General features: G+C 42.6%; 1 protein-coding gene across 5 annotated transcripts in view; it reads left to right on the top strand.

The window, feature by feature from the left end:
• Window positions 1-824: 824 nt before the first annotated feature.
• SPTSSB (serine palmitoyltransferase small subunit B) overlaps window positions 825-22959 on the top strand; it is a 60765-nt gene continuing 38630 nt past the window's right edge. The window contains exons 1-2 of one of the 5 annotated variants that reach the window (XM_068280940.1): window positions 825-922; window positions 20085-20167. The gene's annotated coding sequence lies outside the window, so the exon portion shown is untranslated. Of the gene's footprint in view, window positions 937-1054; window positions 1204-19213; window positions 19486-20084; window positions 20168-22959 lie in introns of those variants that run through there. The other 4 variants (XM_068280938.1, XM_068280941.1, XM_068280937.1 and 1 more) reach the window with 4 other exon arrangements.

Below are 22959 nucleotides of genomic sequence, written 5' to 3'. Positions count from 1 at the left end.
CTACAGTACGCGCTGTGTAGTCACAGTGGAAGAAGAGGAAGCCTCTACCGCCGGCTGCCTATGAAGATAAGGTATGTATTGACGAGTGAACGGATCAGATCAATCATTGATCAGATCCGTTTTCACTAATGTGAACAGGGCCACGGACGAGCCAACCGGATCCGGTGAAGCGGAGACCAGATCCGCTCACCGGATCCGTTTGGCTGAAAACGCAAATGTGAACCGGGCCTAAGTAAGAGTGCTTTTTGGCCTCTCACACACTGGGCAATGTGTAACCCTGAGCGAGTACATTTGAAATCGGCGCCGGTAGACTTAGGCGCAGGATACAGCGGTATATGGCTGATCCTGCTTCTGCACAAGTCATGGATAGTGGGGGAATGAAATAATTTGGCTTCCAGCGATTGCTGGAGGCCGAATTATTGTGTTTTTTAAGCAACAGAAGACGGAGCCGGCGTTACTCACTGAGCGCTGCAATAGGAGTGATTCCTATTATAGTCCATGGTGGGGCCGGCTGCGCCCAAATCTAGCAGCGCTGAAAAGCACTGCTCCGGCCCTGAGCCTAGGATGAGCAGCAATGACTGTTTCCTATGTGTATATCCAAGCTTCATCTGCAGGCAGACACGTGTACCTTGGAATGCACACAGACACACCAGTCATGAAAGGCATCTCACATGATATCAACCTTTTTCCGAGCATTGAAGGCTTGGTGCTCGAAAAACAGGTTAAACGTTTGGTTTTCATAAAGTGCATAGCAAACACACCTTTCCTGGACTGAAAAGGCCTAGATAGCAATCCAGTGATGCTGCTGCTCTGCTTCCTTATCTGTAGTACTGCAGCACTAGAAAGGCAGCAAGACACAGGAGCTCCCAGCCCTACACTGAGGAGTTCAGACATCACTCAGCCTCCTGGACTGACACAGCTGGTAGGAAATCCCTGGTAATGCTCACACTTCACTGCCTGGACCTATTGCTGAATTTTTTGATTTATGATGCTGAAGTAGCTGCTGCTTAAAATTATTAATTATTAATCATTCATTAGATGCAGGTTTCCTATATTGGTGTATAGCCATTCTGGGAGGGGCACAGACACACCTGAGCAGCACAATCCTGTTCTATTCACTTTTCAGTTTCACAAAGGCTGATTGCTGTGCCTGAAATAATCATCTGGATGAGCTGTGCTGTCTGCACTGGCTAGAGTTCACAGGTGAGGGCTTTGTCAATGCTGTCTCTGATCACATCAGCTGGCTTTTATTAAACGATTGGATTTAAACTTTGGATCGGTTTACATTTGCTGTGATAATTCAGAAAGCAACTTATGCTTTGTCTTACATGTTACAGCATTTTGTAGCTGTCAGATGCTGGAAGATTACTTGAAAGTTTGTAAAGTCATGCTTAGAAGCTTGCTTGAAAGTTTTAAGTCATCTGTAGTTTTAGCTGCTTCTCAGCTGACTGGTGCTATGTGTTTTACTATTTGTGCTGGTCTCCAACTTATAATATTTGGGCTGACATTAACAGTGTTTTCCCTGTGTGATGTTTTATGTTGGTTTAATTTGTTTATTTTGATTTGCTTTGGTGGCTTGTGGATACTGAAGTTTAATCCAGTATTACTATGCCAGCATAAGATCGGGTATACACGTTTTGGTCTGCCTGTCTTGTAGTGGTGGTTTTTCTTGCATAGATTGTGGTCTGCCTGTTTTGGGGCTCACACTGAAGGTGTATACGCACATGCATCTTTGACTGGCCAATCGCTGACCAGTTTTACTACCACCATGCGATATGATAGCCAACAGATTTTGAATTCTATGAGCAGACTGTGTATGTAAACACTCTCATGGCAAATTATTGGCCAATCAAAATTGGATGTACAGTATGCATGCACCCTAAGGGCTGATTCACCACACTACAAGAGCTTTTTAAGCGCTACAGATTTTTAAAAGCTCTTGCTACTGCAATGCTATGGGGGATTTTTACAAAATACATCGCTCCAGTGTGAACACTCACATAGGATAACATTAGCAAGAGCTTTTAAAATCACAAAATGCTTAAAGCTCTTGTAGTGTGAACGAGCCTTAAAGCTTTGTTTTTTTTTTTTTTGTACGAGTTGATTCCATTCATCGATTCGATTCAATCTGACATGTTTGATAGGGATTCAATTCATTTTGCCATTGTTCTGCAATGGCAAAATTAATCAAATTGAATCAAATCTCGAACGGACATGTCGGATTGAATTGAATCAAATTGCACAAAAAATTGTATGGTTGAGATGGGGCTTATAGCCTGGTACCATCATCCAATTTGAGTTGTTCAATCAATGACCAATTTTACCACCTCCATGTAGTATGAGAGGTTACCTGCACAATCCAGTCATAGTATTCTAAATCTATTGGTCCTCATGCTACATGGAGGTGGTAAAATTGGCCAATCAAAATTGGATGTGTGTACCAGACTTAATTCTGATTTTAGGGTGAGTTCACACTATGCGCGTTCTGCTGTTACATTCTGTGAACTTACACAACAATTGTATGGGGCATCTTCACATCTCTGCATTGTAATGGATAATGTTATTGCATTTTCTACAGTACGTTTCTGAATATCGTGAAAGCACACACGTTACATAGTAATTGGACAAGCTATGCAAATAACATGCAAGCTTTAACATGCAGTGTGTGCTACATTATCCCGTGTGTTAGAAAGTATGCATAATGCAAGGCACATAGTGGTTTTTATAAAGGCATGCACACACATACAATCTTGATTGGCCAATTTTACCACTTTGATGCAGTATGGGGGCCAACAAATTTGGAATACTTGTGTAGGTAAGCACTCATCGTGGGTGGAAGTGATTAATTTGGCCAATCAAGATTGGATGTGTGTAGACACCTATAGGCTTCGTTCACATTGGGACATGGAGGGGAAAAAGTGGCATTGTGTATTATAGGTGCAATAAGATGTATACAGTACATACAAAGCATGCATCAGTACAACGTTAAATGTGTTTGTCTGTGTTGTCCAGTAGCTTACTGCATGTATCGAGTTATGCAGACAGATTCTGTTGCATCGCACTACCAATGCATAAGTGTAAGGCTGTGTGCATACCGTTATAATATAATTGCATTGTATTAGCAATGTGATTCTATTGTCCACCACAACAGCCCATTGTGAATGTAGTCTGAGGCTACGTTTCTACTGTAATGTGAAATGTTTGCGTCCAAAAAATCGTATGATTTTTCTGATTGGTGAAAATTCGCTTGTAAATCTGTACATGTTCTTATGCGAATTTGCATTCGTCAAATATAACAATCTGCCTAGTAACAGCTTAGTCATGACTGCTAACAACTTCCTGGTGAAAATTTGTGTTGCCTATGCAAAGCATTGTACATGAATCGTACACGATGTCCGAAAAAATGGATTTTTTTTTCACGCTTACAAAAATTAACATTGCAAACAGCCGCATTGACTACCATTTGATGCGAAAACTCTTTGCCTAAACGCATAAGTGGAAACCTAGCCTAAGGTCTCGTACCCACTATACGTGCTGCCATGCGCATTTTGGCAGTGTGTATAGTGTGCGACCCACAAGAACGGTAGAAGTACATAGACAGCACTTCTACCATTCCCATCAGTGCACTACCCATCACAGCGCAGACCTATTCCCTGTAGTGAATGTGATCAGCAGCGCAGATGGCGTGCGATAGTACTAGTTGAGTTCGATCACAAGGCCATCTGCGCTAAATGATGTCAACGAGGCCTTAGGGCCCTTTTCCATTATCAGTTGCTGTCAGTTGTAACTGAAAGGACAACTTATGTGCAGTCCAGTGTCCATGTTTTCCTATGGCCTCTTTCACACTATACGCTGAGAAACTTAAACTTTTTTACAGTACACTGCTATGGAGGAAAAAAAACGCACTAGACCGCAACGCATTAGGTGTAAAAGTGCCCGTTGCCTTAAGTTGGGCAATAACGGTCAAATCTCTACCGAAAAATCGTTCAAGCCATCAGAGATTCTGATCAGATTGTAAATAATCTCCGTTGATGGGCACAATCCATTTCAAGTGACTATAAAAACAGTAGTCCGATTGGATTTTTGTCAAACCAAAATTTGGATTTTCTTATTGGTTGTAATAGATGGGAAGCAAAGATTGGTTTGTGCAGTGAAACCTCTGATCTGATCGCTTAAATGATTTTTCGCTAGAAATTGTATCGTTAGTGGCCACCTTTATAATATTGGCAGATTATTTTATTGCCATGAATGGTGTTGAAAATGATTGGTAATATCCTGGAGAGATTCTCAAGATGTAAATAACCCCAGAAATTGTATGTGGTTTGGCGTTGGGCCAGCCAACTTCAACAATCATTACCTTTAGAATGATTAGCATGTAATTTACCATCTCTGGTTCTAAAGGTGCATACACACATCAGACTATAGTCTTTGGAAACTGAAAGATCACAGACCAATCTTACCACCCTTCATGTAGTATGAGAGCCATACTCTACACAGTCTTTTCTATGGAGCTAAACTCCCCATCAGAAAAAAATCTTTGCAAGATGCTGCACACACAGATGCTGTACAGACACAAAAGATCAGTATCTGCAAAAGATCTGTTCCTGCCAAAAATCCATTCCTGCAAAATGCAATGATAGTCTATGAGATCTGCAGATCATCATACACATATGATTTAACTGACATTCATCTGCAGATCAGATCCACCAGGATGGATTTTCAGATCTGCGGATGATTGCTTGATCTGCAGATGAATGTCAGTTAAATCATGTGTATGATGATCTGCAGATCTTATAGACTGTCATTGCAATTTGCAGGAATGGATTTTTGGCAGGAACAGATCTTTTGCAGATACTGATCTTTTGTGTCTGTACAGCCATCTGTGTGTGCAGCATCTTGCAAAGATTTTTTTCTGATGGGGAGTTCAGCTCCATAGAAAAGACTGTGAAGGTATGGCTCTCATACTACATGAAGGGTGGTAAGATTGGTCTGTGATCTTTCAGTTTCCAAAGACTATAGTCTGATGTGTGTATGGGGCCTAAGGCCCAGTGCACACCAAAAACCTCTAGCAGATCCGCAAAATGCTAGAGGTTTTTGAAGGAGATTATCAGAGCGATTCTAGGCATATTTAGAAAGGTTTTCTAAACATGTCTAGCATTTTTGGGAGTGTTTTTGTGGAGCAGACTTCATAAATTGTTACTGAACAGCTTCTGTAACAATGCCTGGAAAACCTGGTTTGAGATTTTCCTATACTTTACATTGAGGCAGAAACGCATCTGCAAACTGCAAAAATGCTGCAGGAGCCACGTTTGCGGTTTGCTAAAAACCTCAAACCGCTGGTGTGCACCATCCCATTGAGATACATTAGCCAAGCGTTTTCACAAGCGGCAGCGTTTTTGAAAACGCTACCAAAAATGCTTGGTGTGCACCAGGCCTAAGTGCGGATTCTGACTTTGGAGCAGTTTTTGCTCTGCAGGAAATGAAATTCACCTGTAGGTTATTTGGTACCCAATTCAAAATTACTCCCCTTTTTATTGTTCTTATCACCTAGGTAACAAAAGGGCCATATTACAACATTGCAAAAGCACTACGCCAGTAAAGACAATTGTAATAGTATTAGATGTTGTATTACAGCAACGTAACCGCTTCATACCAGGACAAGTGATGTCATCCCTATATATATTCAGGCATTGTCAGGATACATTTACAATGGGGTGGTGCATCAGACAATATAATCACATTGCTAACGCTATGCAATTATATTGTTATGGTATTTTCCTGTCGGCATGTTAGCAGTGGGGTGGAGACCATCGCCATAATGCTATTCGTGTGTGTGTGTGTGTGTGTGTGTGTGTGTGTGTGTGTGTGTGTGTCGCGCGCGCAGTTGCAGTGAAGCATACTTTGTATGTGTCGTACTGCACACATAGTACACAATGTGACTTTCCCCTCCAATGCAATGCGATCCTGTTTTTACAAGAAGTGCCATGCCCCAGTGCGTGCCTTACAGAGAGTCCGATATTCCTACTTCTAGGACTGACCTCCCTCTCTTATGGATGCTTGGGGACAGCAAGTTTAGGCAGTGCTTAATGCTTTTCTGCAACGGAGAAGAAATGTTTGGAATCGGTTCCCGTCGTTGCGTTGTTTTGACACGGAAATGCCAAACTTAGCCAATCCTGGAAGCTTCATGTAGCATCCAGGACAAGACAAGTCCCGTGTTTACACGAACATTGGGGGAAACCGGGACGGTTGTTTAAAAAGAGCTGTCTATTTTAACTCCCTTGGGAACTGGTCCTTACCCAAATCACTGAACGCACTTACAAGTGTTCTAACATTCCCAAAACGTTCTGGTGTTCCCATTAGTGAGTCTTCCAGTGAGCAGTGACAAGATCTCCATTCAGACTCAGTACAGCAACCCAACAGCTGTGTTACTATTTCCCCTGCCTACGAAGATAGAGCAATAACAACCTGACAAGATCCTTTCTGTCCCTGCCAGCAGAGAAAGAAACCAGCAGAACCCAGACAGCAATAACTTGCCACACCTTCTCATTCTATTTCTTCCCTACTCACTTATCCTTGTTCTATTTAGAGCAAATGAGTCTCAAAGCTGGCAATTGAAAATTATTATATGAAAATTAGAGCCAGAGGCAATCGTACCTAAACGTTTAGGAAGCTCCAGAGATCTAGGCTGCTGAACTCTGTCTCTGACGTTAAAGTGAGTTGAGCTCTAGAGATTCCCTGTCAGTCAGTGAAGCCAACCCATCGCATTAAGTCCCAATGTACACGCTAAGCATTTATTTTCCTAGCGGATTCTCCATTGTGGAACTACCAACTGCTGCTGGAAAGGTGAATGTCCATAGTAATCTGCGGTGACATAAGGCACAGTACAGGCAGTAATTAACTGTAAATTAATTAGCATTCATTCAGCACTACAGTTGCCGAATCACAGCGATTCCCCGCATGTGAATTTGAATGCGGGGCAAAAAAAATAGTGCCTGCTGCAGTTTTCTGCACATCACATCTACATTTCTTAGACATGCATGGCACACTAGAGCCAGTAGAATGTGTATTTGCATTAGCACTAGTGCTGTGTTCAATTCAGAAACTAACCCGGCACCCTACGCAGCCAGTTTCCAAGTGATGGAAGATCATTGCATGCAGTAGTGTCGCAGGGGCTGTGAACACCACCTAGGCACACACGTATTATTTGCAGTGTTTCCGTACTGTATTACCTTAGGGCCTTTATTCCCTTGCATGTTACTGTGCGGATTACAACACATACTTATATGCTCCCTACAGGGGAACTACATAAAGGACCACTATCACGAAAATTGTGAAATATAACATTTCCAGAGTAAAATGAGCCATAAATTACTTCTTTGATGTTGCTGTAACTTACAGTAGGTAGTAGAAATCTGACAGAACTGACAAGTTTTGGACTAGCCTATCTCCCATTGTGGGATTCTCAGGGATTTCTTTATTTTCAAAAGCAAAAGTGAATCCTTAGTTGTTCTGTGCAACCGCCACAAAAAAAAGGACAGCAAGCAGGGAGGCTGGCCAGCATCTTTGGTAAGATCTTTTTTAGGATATGTCTTTATAAAGAATAAAGGCCATGAGTACCCCCCCTCCCCCCCCCATATGAAGTGATGGACTAGTCTAAAAACAGTTCTGTCAGATTTCTACTACCTACTGTAATTGACAGCAACATAGGAGAAAGGTAATTTATGGCTCATTCTACTCTGGAGGAAATGTACATCTTATTCGTATGTGTTAACATGTATTTCAAAGTTTACAATTTTTAGCAATGGTGGTCCTATAACTTCCTCCTTACATGAACCTATGATAGTCCCTACATGGGAGCTACTAAACTTCCTCCTCCGTATGTTAACCTATGGCCGCCTCCCTACATGGAGGGTGCAGAATTGCCCACTTACAGGATCATAAGGCACTTCCTACATGGACGTTGCTGAATTGCCAGTATAACGGGGGGGGGGGGGGCAGGAGTGCAGCTGTAGCAAGCGCATTTAAGCCATAGTTGGGCCTGTATGGTAACGTTAAACTTGCGTGACCTCTGTTGTGTAGAATGTGGCACCGTCATCGCCAATGGATCAGGAGCAAGGATTTCACCACAATTTCCTTCTGAGTGCTGTTATTCGCTGGGCAACCACCGCCAAAGCACTTATGTCTTGCCAGCTGGATTAGTGCTCACATTAGGCCAGGAGGGATGCTTGGCAGGTGGCACATTCATCAGTGATGGGATAATTCCTAACCCACATATTGCACCCTCCTTACATAGGCTTCTTCAGAGTGTGATTTGCCCCCTAACATGAAGGTAGACAGTCCCTACACGAGAGGTGCTGAATTGCCCCTTTGCATGAACCTATGGCAGTCCCAATATAAGAGCTACTGAATTGCCTTCTTACATGAACCTATGACGGTCCCTACATGGGAGTTGCTGAATTCCCACCTTATATGGATACTATGGTTTTCTCTGCATGGGATCTGATGAATTGGCCCTTTTACATGAACTTAAGGTTGTCCCTACATAGGAGCTACTGAATTGCCCTCTCACATTGCAAGTGCTGAATTGCCCTATTGCATGAGCATACTATGGCTGTCCCTACATGGGAGGTGCTGAATCTCCCCCTAACAGAAATCTATGGCAGGCCCTACATGGGAGGTGCTAAATTATCCCCATGCATGAACTTATGGCTGTCCCTACATGGGAGATGCTCAATTTACCCCTAACATAAAGCTATGGTTGTCCCTACATGAGGTGCTGGATTGTCCCCTTACATGAACCTATGGCTGTTCCTACATGACAGCTGCTGAATTTCAACCTACAGGTACCCTATGGCTGTCACTACTTTAAAGGTGCTGAAATGTCCCTTTACATGAACCTATGGTGGTCCCTACATGGGATGGAGGTGCTGAATTGCCCTCTTACATGAACCTATGGCTGTCCCTACATGGGAGGTGCTGAATTGCCCTCTTACATGAACCCATGGCTGTCCCTACATGGGAGGTGCTGAATTGCCCTCTTACATGAACCCATGGCTGTCCCTACATGGGAGGTGCTGAATTGCCCTCTTACATGAACCTATGGCTGTCCCTACATGGGAGGTGCTGAATTGCCCTCTTACATGAACCTATGGCTGTCCCCACATGGGAGGTGCTGAATTGCCCTCTTACATGAACCTATGGCTGTCCCCACATGGGAGGTGCTGAATTGCCCTCTTACATGAACCTATGGCTGTCCCTACATGGGAGGTGCTGAATTGCCCTCTTACATGAACCTATGGCTGTCCCCACATGGGAGGTGCTGAATTGCCCTCTTACATGAACCTATGGCTGTCCCTACATGGGAGGTGCTGAATTGCCCTCTTACATGAACCCATGGCTGTCCCTACATGGGAGGTTCTGAATTGCCCTCTTACATGAACCTATGGCTGTCCCTACATGGGAGGTGCTGAATTGCCCTCTTACATGAACCTATGCTGTCCCTACATGGGAGGTGCTGAATTGCCCTCTTACATGAACCCATGGCTGTCCCTACATGGGAGGTGCTGAATTGCCCTCTTACATGAACCCATGGCTGTCCCTACATGGGAGGTGCTGAATTGCCCTCTTACATGAACCTATGGCTGTCCCCACATGGGAGGTGCTGAATTGCCCTCTTACATGAACCTATGGCTGTCCCTACATGAGAGGTGCTGAATTGCCCTCTTACATGAACCTATGGCTGTCCCCACATGGAAGGTGCTGAATTGCCCTCTTACATGAACCTATGGCTGTCCCTACATGGGAGGTGCTGAATTGCCCTCTTACATGAACCTATGGCTGTCCCTACATGGGAGGTGCTGAATTGCCCTCTTACGTGAACCGATGACTGTCCCTACATGGGAGGTGCTGAATTGCCCTCTTACATGAACCGATGACTGTCCCTACATGGGAGGTGCTGAATTGCCCTCTTACATGAACCTATGGCTGTCCCTACATGGGAGGTGCTGAATTGCCCTCTTACATGAACCTATGGCTGTCCCTACATGGGAGGTGCTGAATTGCCCTCTTACGTGAACCGATGACTGTCCCTACATGGGAGGTCCTGAATTGTCCTCTTACATGAACCGATGACTGTCCCTACATGGGAGGTGCTGAATTGCCCTCTTACATGAACCTATGGCTGTCCCTACATGGGAGGTGCTGAATTGCCCTCTTACATGAACCTATGGCTGTCCCCACATGGAAGGTGCTGAATTGCCCTCTTACATGAACCCATGGCTGTCCCTACATGGGACGTGCTGAATTGCCCTCTTACATGAACCCATGGCTGTCCCTACATGGGAGGTGCTGAATTGCCCTCTTACATGAACCTATGGCTGTCCCTACATGGGAGGTGCTGAATTGCCCTCTTACATGAACCTATGGCTGTCCCTACATGGGAGGTGCTGAATTGCCCTCTTTACGTGAACCTATGGCTGTCCCTACATGGAAGATGCTGAATTGCCCTCTCACATAAACGTATGAGAACTGCTGAAATTCCTCCTTACATAAACCTATGGTTGTACTTACATGAGAGCTGCTGAAACTCTGACCAAAACGTTTTTTTCTAAGTTTTGATTAGGAAATAGAACATGTTAGGCAATGGGCTGCACAGAGCAGCAGATTCTGTGACTTTTCGCACCTCTGTCTAATCAAGTGATTTGCAGCATGACGAGACACAGATAAACTTAGTATGTAATAGTTGTTTGAATATGTGCATAAAACAAAGTAAGCAATGCTTACCAGAACCTTTGCACTGCACAGAGCAGATCCAAGGGATTCCTTTTTATTGCTGACAAAAGTGCAATTTCAGTTGCACTTTTCTACTTAGTTTTCTGGTCATTTCCACTTAGCAAGTGAGGGCAGGTAGCCGGAGGCAGAGCAATGTATTTCAAGATGGTATCCATTTTTAATGAAGAATGGCATTTGCCAAGCACTGTGCATTGTGACTAACATCCACTTCAAGTATCCCGTGACAAATGTATATATTTGTGCATAATACTCCGTAGTTGAGTGTGCTTTCCAAACATTCATGATTTTGCTTAAGGAACTGTAACCAAGGATTGAACTTCATCCCAATTAGTAGCTAATATTCCTTTTTCAATTAGAAATCTTTACCTGTTGTCGAATAGAAGGGGGGGGGGGGTCTGTTTAGCTGATATTGAACCCCTCCCACAGAGTCGTCAATGTCAGCACCTAGGCCCTTGCAGTTTTATATCTGTGAGCCTTGTTGGATTGTGGGAAATAACAGCTGTTTCCAATTGCCAAGCAACCAGTGTCTCTCTGTGTATATCTATTAACCACTTCAGCCTTCAGTGTGTTTTCACTTTTTTCACCATATGCATCTGAGCAATTTTCACATTTCAACACTGCTTCCATTAATTCACCAATACCTTTATCACTACTTATCACATCTAAATGATCTATATCTTGTTTTTTTTCACCACCAACTAGGCTTTTTGGGGGTGGTATTTTGTTTTCTGTAATTACTTTATTTTCTATGCATTTTAAATGGTAAACAAGAGGAAAAATGAAAAAATACACTTTCTCAGTCTCCATGTACTATGGTTTTAAAATAAAGAACATTACCGTACATAAAACCCACACATTTTATTTGTTCTGGAAATTCCAACATTTAAATTATGTCCTTATTGTATGGAGATGATATATTTTAAGTAATGATGTATTTTTTTTTCTTCGTTTCTTGTTTTCACATTGTACCCTAGCAATAATTACAAGCCCTCATTTGAAAAAATTACAGTAATATACCCTCATGGCATACTTTTTAAAAAGCTGAGTCCTTAAGGTAACATTTTATGTGTTCTGTTTTAAATTCTGTCACTTTTGCTTTATTTTAGCAAGCTTTTTTTGTTTTGGTACTGGAAGAAAATATTGGTTTTGATTCAGTTTGTTACTAAAACTACAGTGCTGCCCATAATTCATACCCCAGTGACTTAGACACTGTAACATCAAAAAGTTCTCCTGTTGGGTACTCACCTTGGGAGGGGGAAGCCTCAGGGTCCCAATGAGGCTTCCCACGCCGTCCTCTGTCCCACTGGGGTCTCGCTGCAGCCCTACGAACTGCGGCCTGACAAATCCATCAGCTTGTTCTAAATTTACCTTTCCAAGCTCAAGCGGGGGCGCTGTTACGGCTTTCGTCTCCGAAGTAGACGGAAATAGCCGATCTCAGTTGGGTCCGCACTACTGCGCAGGCGCCGGAGACTTGCGCCTGCGCAGTGGAGCAGACCCGACGGTGATCGGGTATTTCCGCCTATTTCGGATGCCGAGAGCCACCACAGCGCCTGCGCAGGAGCCGGAAAGGTAAATATTTACATTGCCGCTGTTCGGAGGGCTGCAGCCAGACCCCCGAGGGACGGAGGACAGTGTGGGAAGCTTCATTGGGACCCTGAGGCTTCCCCCTCCCGAGGTGAGTACCCCCCAGGGGAACTTTTTTATGTTACAGGTTTTCTTTAAAGTAGCAAGTCATTTTTTTTTTATGGGAAATGACATAGGTGTCTCCCAAAAGATAAGCTGATGTACAAGAGACATTGTTGTGGGAAAAAAAACATTCCTCACCTTTTATTTATATTTGAGCAAAAAGTGTCCAGTCCAAAATTATTCATATCCTGTACAAACTTTCACAGTGTCTGGGAAAATTCAAAGGTCTATACCATTCTAAATAGTCCAAGCTGTTCTAAAGCATCCTAATTACCCTGCTGAATTGGGAGCAGCTATTTTAATCAACTCAACAGGTGAAAAACAGCAGCTCTCTGCAGTTGGTTTGTGGACAGACATGGATAAGACAAAGGAGCTCACTGAGGACCTGCTGTTTTGCCTCACGGGAAGGGTTTTTAAACCCTCTAACTTTGATCACCACCGTAGTGGGTAAAATGAATTTCAGCAAAACATGAGGAAAGGTTCAATAATAATATTTATTGAGCTACAATCCTGTTCGAATAATCATCTAGACTTGCAGAATCATAGTTTAAGGGTTAGTAATTATGAGTAAGCATACATCAACATTTTTAATGTATCTTTACCAAGTGTTGTAGCAACATCAACCAAGGAAGAGGGGACTCCGTCAATCCTCCATAGGGGAAAACACCTGGATACACAATCCATCATGTCTGTTGGTCTCAGCAAAGTCCCAAAGTCCAGGCATTTTCACAGCCCAATTATACTCCCTAAACTATAACACACACAAGCGCATATACGGTCACTGTCGTAGGCTCCTGATCACAGTACAAATCTATGATATCCGCTTTTGCGCAATACAACACAGCCAAGCGTGGACACCTCGTTCACAGGCAATGATTTCAGCCTTCAAAACCCAGATAAAACCAAGATAAAGGTGGAACTGCAATGTAACAAAACCATGTTATGCTCGCCTGAAGTTAACTCCAGCTCGAGACTAATGCTTCATACACACTTGAGATAAGTCTTTGGAAAAGGCAAGTTCACAGACCAATTTTACCCCATCCCATGTAGTATGAGAGCCATACCTACACAGTCTATTCTATGGAGTTGCACTCCCCATCAGATAAAATCTTTGCTAGATGCTGCACACAAAGATGCCTGTACACACTCAAAAGATCATTATCTGCAAAAGATCTGTTCCTGCAAAAGATCAATTCCTGCAAAATGCATTCCTAGTCTATGAGATCTGCAGATCATCATACACACCTTGTTTAACAGACTGCATATCTGGCAATCATCTGCAGATCTGAAATCCATCCTGGTGGATCTGATCTGCAGATGATTGCTGTTAAACAAGGTGTGTATGATGATCTGCAGATCTCATAGACTATGAATGCATTTTGCAGGAATGGATCTTTTGCAGGAACCGATCTTTTGCAGATAATGATCTTTTGAGTGTGTACGGGCATCTTTGTGTGCAGCATCTTGCAAAGATTTTATCTGATGGGGAGTGCAGCTCCATAGAATAGACTGTGTAGAGCATGGCTCTCATACTACATGGAAGGTGGCAAAATTGGTCTATCTCAAGTGTGGTATGAACCATAACTCCAGGGGCTCAAATGTAACTTTATAGGTCAGATGGGATGTGAACAGCAATCTAATCCATACATACAAACTTATATACGTCACGTGTGTATCTCACCTGCGACTGCGCATTGTGGCTGCTCACAAGTCAGGAAAGGGTTACAATTTCTAAATGTTTTCAAGTTTCAGTGGTTACAGTGCAAAGTATTGTTAACAAATACAAGATGTTCCACGCTGTACAAAATCTCAGAGGACACGGCCAGAAGCCAAAAGTGACACAATCCAAGGATCACCACCAAGGCCATCCTGGTGAATCTGGGCACTGCTGGTGGCTATGTCTCAACGCAGACAATACAACGGACACTGCTGGGTTCCACAGATGCAGACCAAGGAGGATACCACTTCTCCAGATAAGGCACACAAAAGCTCGCTTGGCCTTTGCAAATGCTCATCTGGACAAAGAAGACTTCTGGTCTTCTGTGTTACAGTTAGATGGAACAAAAATTTGAATATTTTTGGTCACAATGATGTTTCCTTCATTTGGCATAAAAAAAGAAGCTTTCAACCCAAAGAACACCATCCCCACTTTCAAACAGGGTGATGGGAACCTAATGCTTTGGGGGTGTTTTTCAGCCAATGGACCAGGGAACCTAATCACAGTATACGGGACCATGAAAAAAAAAGCAATACATGAGGATTCCCAATGACAACTAGGGATGATCAATGAGATGCAAATACTTCTGAAATTATGCAAATATATGCAACTTGGAAAGGACCAATCAGTTTAAACCTGGGCTTAAATTGACTGGTCCATTTTCAAACTGCATATAATTGCATAAAAAATGTGCATACATTTGCATCATCCTTAATGACATCATCAGGCAGCCTGCAGAGAAACTTGGCCTTGGGCACCAGTGGACATTTCAGCATGACCATGACCCAAAACAAACAGCAAAAGTGGTGAAGAAATGTTTAGCAGACAACAACATTAACGTTTTGGAGTGGCCTCGCCAGAGTCCTGACTTCAATCCAATTGAGAATCTGTGGAAGGCCTAGAGCACACCAAAACCCGCTAGCAGATCCGCAAAACGCTAGCGGTTTTTGAATTGTTTTTTCTTATTATGAAGCGTTTTGTGGTTTTGTGTAGCTTTTTTTTTTTTTTTTTTTTTTTTTAACTTAAAGTGAAGCGTTTTTGGTAGCGTTTTTGTGTTGCAGATTACAGATATTGTTACAGTAAAGCTGTTACAGAACAGATACTGTAACAAATGCCAGGAAAACCGCTCTGATCTGGCGTTTTTATCAAGCGTTGTGTTTTTCCTATACTTAACATTGGAGGCAGAAACGCCTCCGAAATCCAAAAAAATGCTGCAGTTTGCGTTTCAGCTAAAACCGACCCGCTCTGGTGTGCATCAGCCCAATGAAATACATTACCCAAGCATTTCCTCCGCTGCAAGCGTTCCTAAAAACGCAACCGAACCGCTCTGGTGTGCACTAGGCCGAAGAAGCTAAAGGTCAGGGTGATGGCAAGAAGACCCTCCGCCCCGAAAGATTGGGAACTCACTGCTAAAGGTGAATGGGCCAAAATACGTGTGGAGACATGCAAAAAGCTGGTCTGCAATTATAGGAAGGTATGAATAATTTTGGACTGGACACTTTTTGTTCAAATGTAAATAAAAGCTGACCTCCCCCCCCCCCCCACCCCTGACCACCACCACCACCACACAAGAATGCCTCTTGTACATTGTCTTATTATCTTTTGGGAGACACCTATGTCATTTCCTGTCAAAAAAGTACTTGCTGGTTGAATAAAAGTAACTTGAAGTCAAAATTTGCCAGGGGTATGAATAATTATGGGCAGCACTGTACTTCACAAGACACAGTCTCGACCCAAAACAAAACCTAATATCTATTCTACAACTTGTCACGATTAAAAGGATACCCTAATATATGGCATCTGATAACTATCTGGGCATCTAGCGTGCCATTAATGACGAAGTGTCCATGGCTTTGTATAGGCCAATTTTTTCCATTAGGTATTTTAGTGCCCAGAGCAGGGACAAGGTCCTCCAGCACCCAAGGCTGAGACACCAAAGTGCGCCCCTCCATCCCTCCCACCCCAGCCATCACACACGGATTGTTATTAGACTAAGAGGGCCACAGGGCCCACAACCTCCCCAACACCTTAATATCTAGTTATCTGGCTTGCAGTCACTGCTATGTATCCCCTTTTCTTATTTCTTTCTGCTTCATACACAATTAGGAATGACAGCTGAATGAATTGTGCGCCCCCTCCTACACTGCTCCCTGAGGCTGGAGCCTATCCAGCCTATGCCACGGCCCGGCCCTGTTAGCACCATACTTTGCTTGCATAGCCCCAGAAGAGTCTGGACAGCAGAAAAAGGCCACAAATGTCACTATTATGTAAAGCTTACAACTAGGGCTGTTCAAAATTGGGTGTTTTGTAAGTTTTGCTGAAACGTTTCCAAGTTTGATTTTTTTTTTTTTTTTTTTTGTGATTGAGTTTGACGCTACCTATTTTTTTTATGTGACATTGGCCCAAGCTATAAAACGCATAAAAACATACTCTACAGCTCATTATGATTAAAATGAGATCACATGTAGGTAATTTAATAACAAACTGGATTCACAGCAATCCATTATTCTCTTGGTGCGTCTATGGCTTTTTTGCAGTTCTTTTAGATGGGGACTGGTATTGGGAATAGGTGGTGTGTGGTTAGGAGTAATTTAGGGGTGGTTAGGGTAAGACTTAGTCAGCGGGAAGGTTCAGGTGAGAGTTAGGGTAGGGTGGGTGATAGCAGAATATCGGTTAAATTACCGATATTCTACTATAGTGGATAATCTATTACCATTATTTAATGCCCATTATCATTTTTGTGCCAATTTTTCCTTACGGTGTGATTATAGATATGCCTTGTTTATGCTTAACACATGGTGGAACCCAAATTTATTAGCGCACACGGTGTCCAAATTTAAGGGACCCCTCACAGCACCTCCTGCCACCTCAGAACACTGATGTGAGGTAACAGAGATCTGCTGTGCGAGAGACACAGAGAGAGGCCACACTTGTCTCTTCGGAAAACACTGGTGTATTCCCATGGTTAATTTTTTGCGCATGCGCCATCCACTACAGACTGCCAACACCTGCTAGCAGTCTATGGGAATTGTACGCGTATTACGATTTCATGCACCAGGGAATCAGTTTCTTTTCCTCGTGCGAATTGCGTTCTGGAAAACATGCGCGTCGCCATTTAAAAGCATTATGTGCGATTTTTACATTGTGCAACATCGCACGTGTTTTTCAACAAAGCTTTACTATTTACCTCACATTGTTACTTGTTTTTTATGAATGATGACTGTTATTGCTGGCTGTAAGGGCTCGTTTACACTACAAGAGCTTTTTTGAGCACTTGTGATTTTAAAAGTTCTTGCTAATGTTATCCTATGAGTGTTCACACTGGAGCTACAGTATGTGATTTTGTAAAAAAAAAAAAAAACATAGGATTGCATTAGCAAGAGCTTTTAAAATCTCTGGCGTTTAAAAAACTCTCGTAGTGTGAATGAGCCCTAACAGTCATCATTCAAATCTAAACTAACTACCAACGTGAAGATGGATCGGGGACCAGCGGTGAACAGCGATCGTTAACCGATCCATCTTCACCACCATGGTAACAAAGGCGCAAATGATCGTTTAATCGCAATAATATTATCACGACGGGCAACGGGGATCTGAGCGATCAGTCGCTCAGTGATCCGTCATGACTGTCATAAACGCTGCACGTCACCAAACATCGTTTAACTAATTTTAATTAAACCTTATTATACAATATTGCAGAAACCATAATTTATTGTGAAAAAGTCACCTGCCGAAAAACAAAAATTGCTGCAAACATTGCATCGTGGGTATGGACCTTCAGGCATACTGATTGGTTCAGGGACCTCATGATCTCTTGCACCAATCAGTGCCTTGGGTCGACATGAACACTTTTTTATTATTATTATTATTATTACTACTACTACTACTACTACTACTACTACTACTACTACTACTGTTTTTTATTTCTGTCACTTTAAGTTTTTTGTTTTGTTTGGTTTGTTTTTTTGTTTTTATCAATGAACACTGTCTTTAGCAGAGACAGTGTTTAATGAGGGCTGGGAGGACCCTGATTCTCCTAGGGACCACATGGGCCCTTGGGCCAATCACTGCAGCCACAAGGGTCAAGGGATCACAAAATCCCTTTGCCCAATCAGTGGTGCAGGTTTGGAGTCACCTGTGCATTTTCAGGAAGCAATTACTTCCTGATGCGGTGGTGTACACTGATCGCTGTTACAATGCTGTAACATCGATCGTAGTGGCTTCAGAGGGCGCCGTTCGGATAGAGGGACCACCTGGTCCCTTGTTCCGATCAGTAGTGCGACGGGAATGTACGTGTACGATTGTCCTAAGCGGTGGCTTTAGCGCTGAACATAGCTCCTACGGCCAGAAGGCTTTTAGCCTACAGTCTTTCTGGATGTAGGAGCTACGGCCAGAAAGCTAAAGTGGTTACAAAAAAAACTTTTTCACCTATCGCATTGTTAGGTGTTGTGGTTATAGATAATGGCATTTGTTTTTTTATGTCTTTCAGTAGTACAAAGCGATTAGTTGCAGGCTGATTGTAGATCTAGCAATATGAACAAATTACATGGCAAATAACAATTTCTTTATCTCTCTCCTATTTTTTAACTTCTCACTTTGCAATGTATTACATTTTTTTTCTCCCCCAGTTTTTACTACAGTTAAGTGTTTAGGATTGTTCATCCGGTATATGATTTTAGGAACTTTTTGTTTGTTTTTGTGTCTAATTTGACAAAAATGAATGGACGAAGGCAGCGTGGGGACTTCCTGTGCGATCACCTGCTGATATGTATATGTTTGTAAAACCGCTGTAGAGACCATCTTTTGTTGCATAGTATTGACCATCACTGAACTATAACAATTGGAGCCAGATTTTCAAGATCCGAATCGAGCAACTTGTCTTTCAAGTTTACTGGCATGCAGAGATATGTTTGTCCCCTCCCCTCCTTTCAGTGATCTTGGACTGATAAGGTTGTTTTCTTTCTGAGTGTACAGAGTATTGGTTGCTGGGATCGTTATTTAAATGTTTGGCGTGCTTGCTTTTGTGCAGAGTCAATGATATGTTTGGCGTGTGAATCCAATTGTACGGAGCGCCTCTCTTGTCACTCTCTGCAGCACGGATGCAGATTCCACTGGATAAGTGGTTACTTGATATTTCTGCCTGCTTTCTCTGAGGCATCTGGTGACAACGGACATTTAATGAGGTGTCACTGTCGCTTTGACAGAACGTATCCTAATTGCTGAGGACAGGTTTACAAACTTCACGTTCCCTATGTACTCCATTCATATATTGTGCTGCAGCTTAGTATGAGGTAACTTCTTTACATGGATGGTGCATATCTGCTCTAACTTATATTTCTATTGATATAATCTGGATATTTCTGATTGACGTAAACCACATATTGCTGTTTCCTGCACTTTTTAAATAGATTGTTTTGTGTATTATCTTTTTTTTTTTTCTATATATTACAGTTTGACAGGAGAACATGACACAATTGGCATGGCATGTGCTCTGCAGAGCCCTCACTTGGCTCTATTCACAAAACTTCTTATAAATGACTTATTTATCACCTAATTGATAAAAATAACCTTCCAGCACATTTTCAAGCAAAATAATTACTCAAAGTAAGTTGTTCCTGATTAACTTCATTTCAATATTACTTTTCTTACCGTAACTATTATATTTTGCTCTTTGGGAGCTTAAAAATGTTACATAGATAAGGTGAGAACAGGTGAAAGTTTTGTGAATCATGCCCATTGTGTCCCCTTTGAAACACTTATGTGATGTGAATTCATATTTTCTCCTCTTTATACACCCAGAAGTAACACAATGAATAACGTGGTGCCCATCAAATTCTGTCCTTCCCTCCCTTGCATCATGTAACTTCAATACATTTTGTTTTCCTTGCAGGTGGCTGTAGTACCGTAAGTGGCTTATTTGGAATTGGCACATTCATTATACTCTGGTAAAAGTTTTGTTGATCTTTTTGACAGGTGAGTAATGTTCTTGACTAACTTAACATGTTGTGTTTTGGGTTTTTTCTATTTTTCCATCATTGCAGGAGATTACAAAAGTATAGTAAATGCATTGATTTGCACACACTCCTATAGTAACTACTATGTAATTCCTTTATGCCATAATAGCCTCTTAAACCACCTGAGGATCCTGATTGGAGGGGGGGGGGGGGGGGTATCTTTTTTTATAATTTTTACTTTTTTTTTTTTTTTTTTTTTTTTTTTAATCCCTCTTCCCGCCAGCCAATCACAACGATCGGCTGTCATAGGCATCAGCCTTCTGTGCCTCCCAGGGGGGCAGCCGTGTCACACGGTTGTTTCCAGTACAGTGCTGCAGCAGATCTCGGCACTGTACAGTGTAAATAGATGCCGGTTTCACCATCTAACAGTCTTGTAGTGGAGATGTGCACGCATTGGTGTGCGTGATCTCCTGCAAAACCCTGCCCCAGGATTTCACGCCAATTGGCGTTGAGCGGTCCTGGGGCTGCCACCGCATTCGCGCCAATTGGCGTGGAGCGGTCGGCAAGTAGTTAAAGTGAACCAAGCACCTTTTTTGGCACCCATGACCTCTCAATAGCACATTAAAAATGCATATTAACAATGTGGCGTATTACTTAAAAAACATTCTACCTCTTCTTTTTACATTTAAATGTTTGTTTAAGGTTTTTATTGCTCTACTTCCACGGCCTGCTGTCTGCAGATAATGACTGCTGTAATTAACAGTAGCAATTAGCAAACTAAAGCTTTCATCATCGGGGGGGGGGGGGGGGGGGGTCTGGGTGGAACGGATGCTGCACTTTAAACAATGTAGAGAGTTACACTTGATTACATTCACACCTTCCCCTAAATCAATAAGATCAGAGGGAAGAGGCGGGGAAAATGGCAGCTCCTACAGCTATTAGAAATTAGAACACACTGCAGAAAAAGAAAGCTGTTTCAATCCCTTTAAGCTCTCTGTGGAGGCATTTTCTGCAGTCCATTTCAGAGTAAACTGAGCAATTCATGTCACTTACTGCCCCTCCAAAGCTCACAATGGGTTTTAGCCATGGTTCAATGATCCTGCCTGAGTATGAGGCCAATTTTGGGGGGAAATCCATGCACATAATGGTATACTTTTGGGATTTGGGAGTAAACGCGCACGCACACAAGCGCATGCACACACGCACACAAGAACACACGCACGCACGCACACGCACACGCACACACACGCACACCTACCTTCAGACTCCATGCAGGTTGTGTCCTGGCTGGAGACTGACCCTGGGCTGAGTGCTGTAAGGCAGTAGTGCTGCACACTTAGCTATGCTGCTGGAACTGATAAAAGTGTTATCTATGGATACAGATAATTATGCCCATTTGTTCAATCTTCAGGAGATAGGTGTGGAAATCTATAGGGTAGGTTATGCAATCTTTCCAAGTTGCTGTTTAGACCTGTGGAGGAAGCTTCACAAGAGCATTGTGTTGCATGCATTGGCTTTAAAGCAAACTTGAACTGAAAATAGACTAAGATAATCTATAGTTCTACTACTTAAAGGGGAACTGAAGTAAGAGGTATACGGAGGCTGCCATATTTATTTCCTTTTAATCAATACCAGTTGCCTGGCAGCCCTGCTGGTCTATTTCTCTGCAGTAGTATCTGAATAACACCAGAAACAAGCATGCAGCTAGTCTTGTCAGATCTGACTTTCAAGTCTGAAACACCTGATCTGCTGCATGCTTGTTCAGGGGCTATGGCTAATAGTATTAGAGGAAGTGGATCAGCAGAGCTGCCAGGCAACTGGTATTGCTTAAAAGGAAATCAACATGGCAGCCTCCATATACCTCTCTCTTCAGTTCCCCTTTAAATAAGAGTACCTAAAGCTACATACTCACCGCAGAGACCCAGGAAGAAGGATCCAGTGACGTCCCCATACGACGAGCGCTGCCCATTCCATCTTCCTGCGGGCAACGTCACGTGACACTACACGATTACACAATGCACACGCACTGGAAGTCAAGCGATCACGTTACTTTGTGCGGAGTCGTCGGGGATCTTAAAGCTCCGATTCACCGTGATGCTTGTTATCGTCACGTGACACTAAAGCACGTGAGCAAGATCACAGAAACGATCACTCGTCGCTCAAAAAATCGCCGGTCATCGGAAAAATCATTGGGAATATCACTGGTTGGTTACAGGCAATAAAAATCCAACTTTTTTTTGTGTGTGTGTGTTTAAAGCAAAACACTTGAGTTGTTGTTGTCTGAGCTGAATGACAATCGTTTAATGATTTACAGCTTGACTCTTGCACTCAGAAGTGTTGCTCTGCCATGCAGGAGTTTTATGGTCTGTAATTAGATAGCTTGTGTTATTCTACAGTCCAACTAAAGAATGTGTTATCTACGTTCCTAGCCCTTAGGGCTGATTCACACTACAAGAGTTTTTTTTAAATGCTAGAGAGTTTAAAAGCTCTTGCTAATGCAATACTGTGGGGGATTTTTACAAAATCACATCGCTCCAGTGTGAACACACAAATAGGATAACATTAGCAAGAGCTTTTAAAATCGCAGTGCTCAAATGCTCTTGTACTGTGAACGAGCCCTTAGGTCTGGTTCACACTAAATCAGTTGCTGTCATCTAGAACACTGGTACTAAAATACAAATGTCCATGTATCCCTATGGGTCAGTTCACATCTGTGCATTTTAAAGTTGGATTATACTCTCAAAGCTACAATTTCAGTAACTACTCTTAGTTACATAAAAGAACATTTTGAAAACATTCCCAAGTATTCTC

This window comes from Hyperolius riggenbachi, chromosome 4 (genome assembly GCF_040937935.1).
Source record: "Hyperolius riggenbachi isolate aHypRig1 chromosome 4, aHypRig1.pri, whole genome shotgun sequence".
NCBI lineage: Eukaryota > Metazoa > Chordata > Amphibia > Anura > Hyperoliidae > Hyperolius > Hyperolius riggenbachi.
The sequence above is the reverse complement of the archived record's forward strand: the minus strand, read 5'-3'. Positions and strand labels throughout refer to the sequence as shown.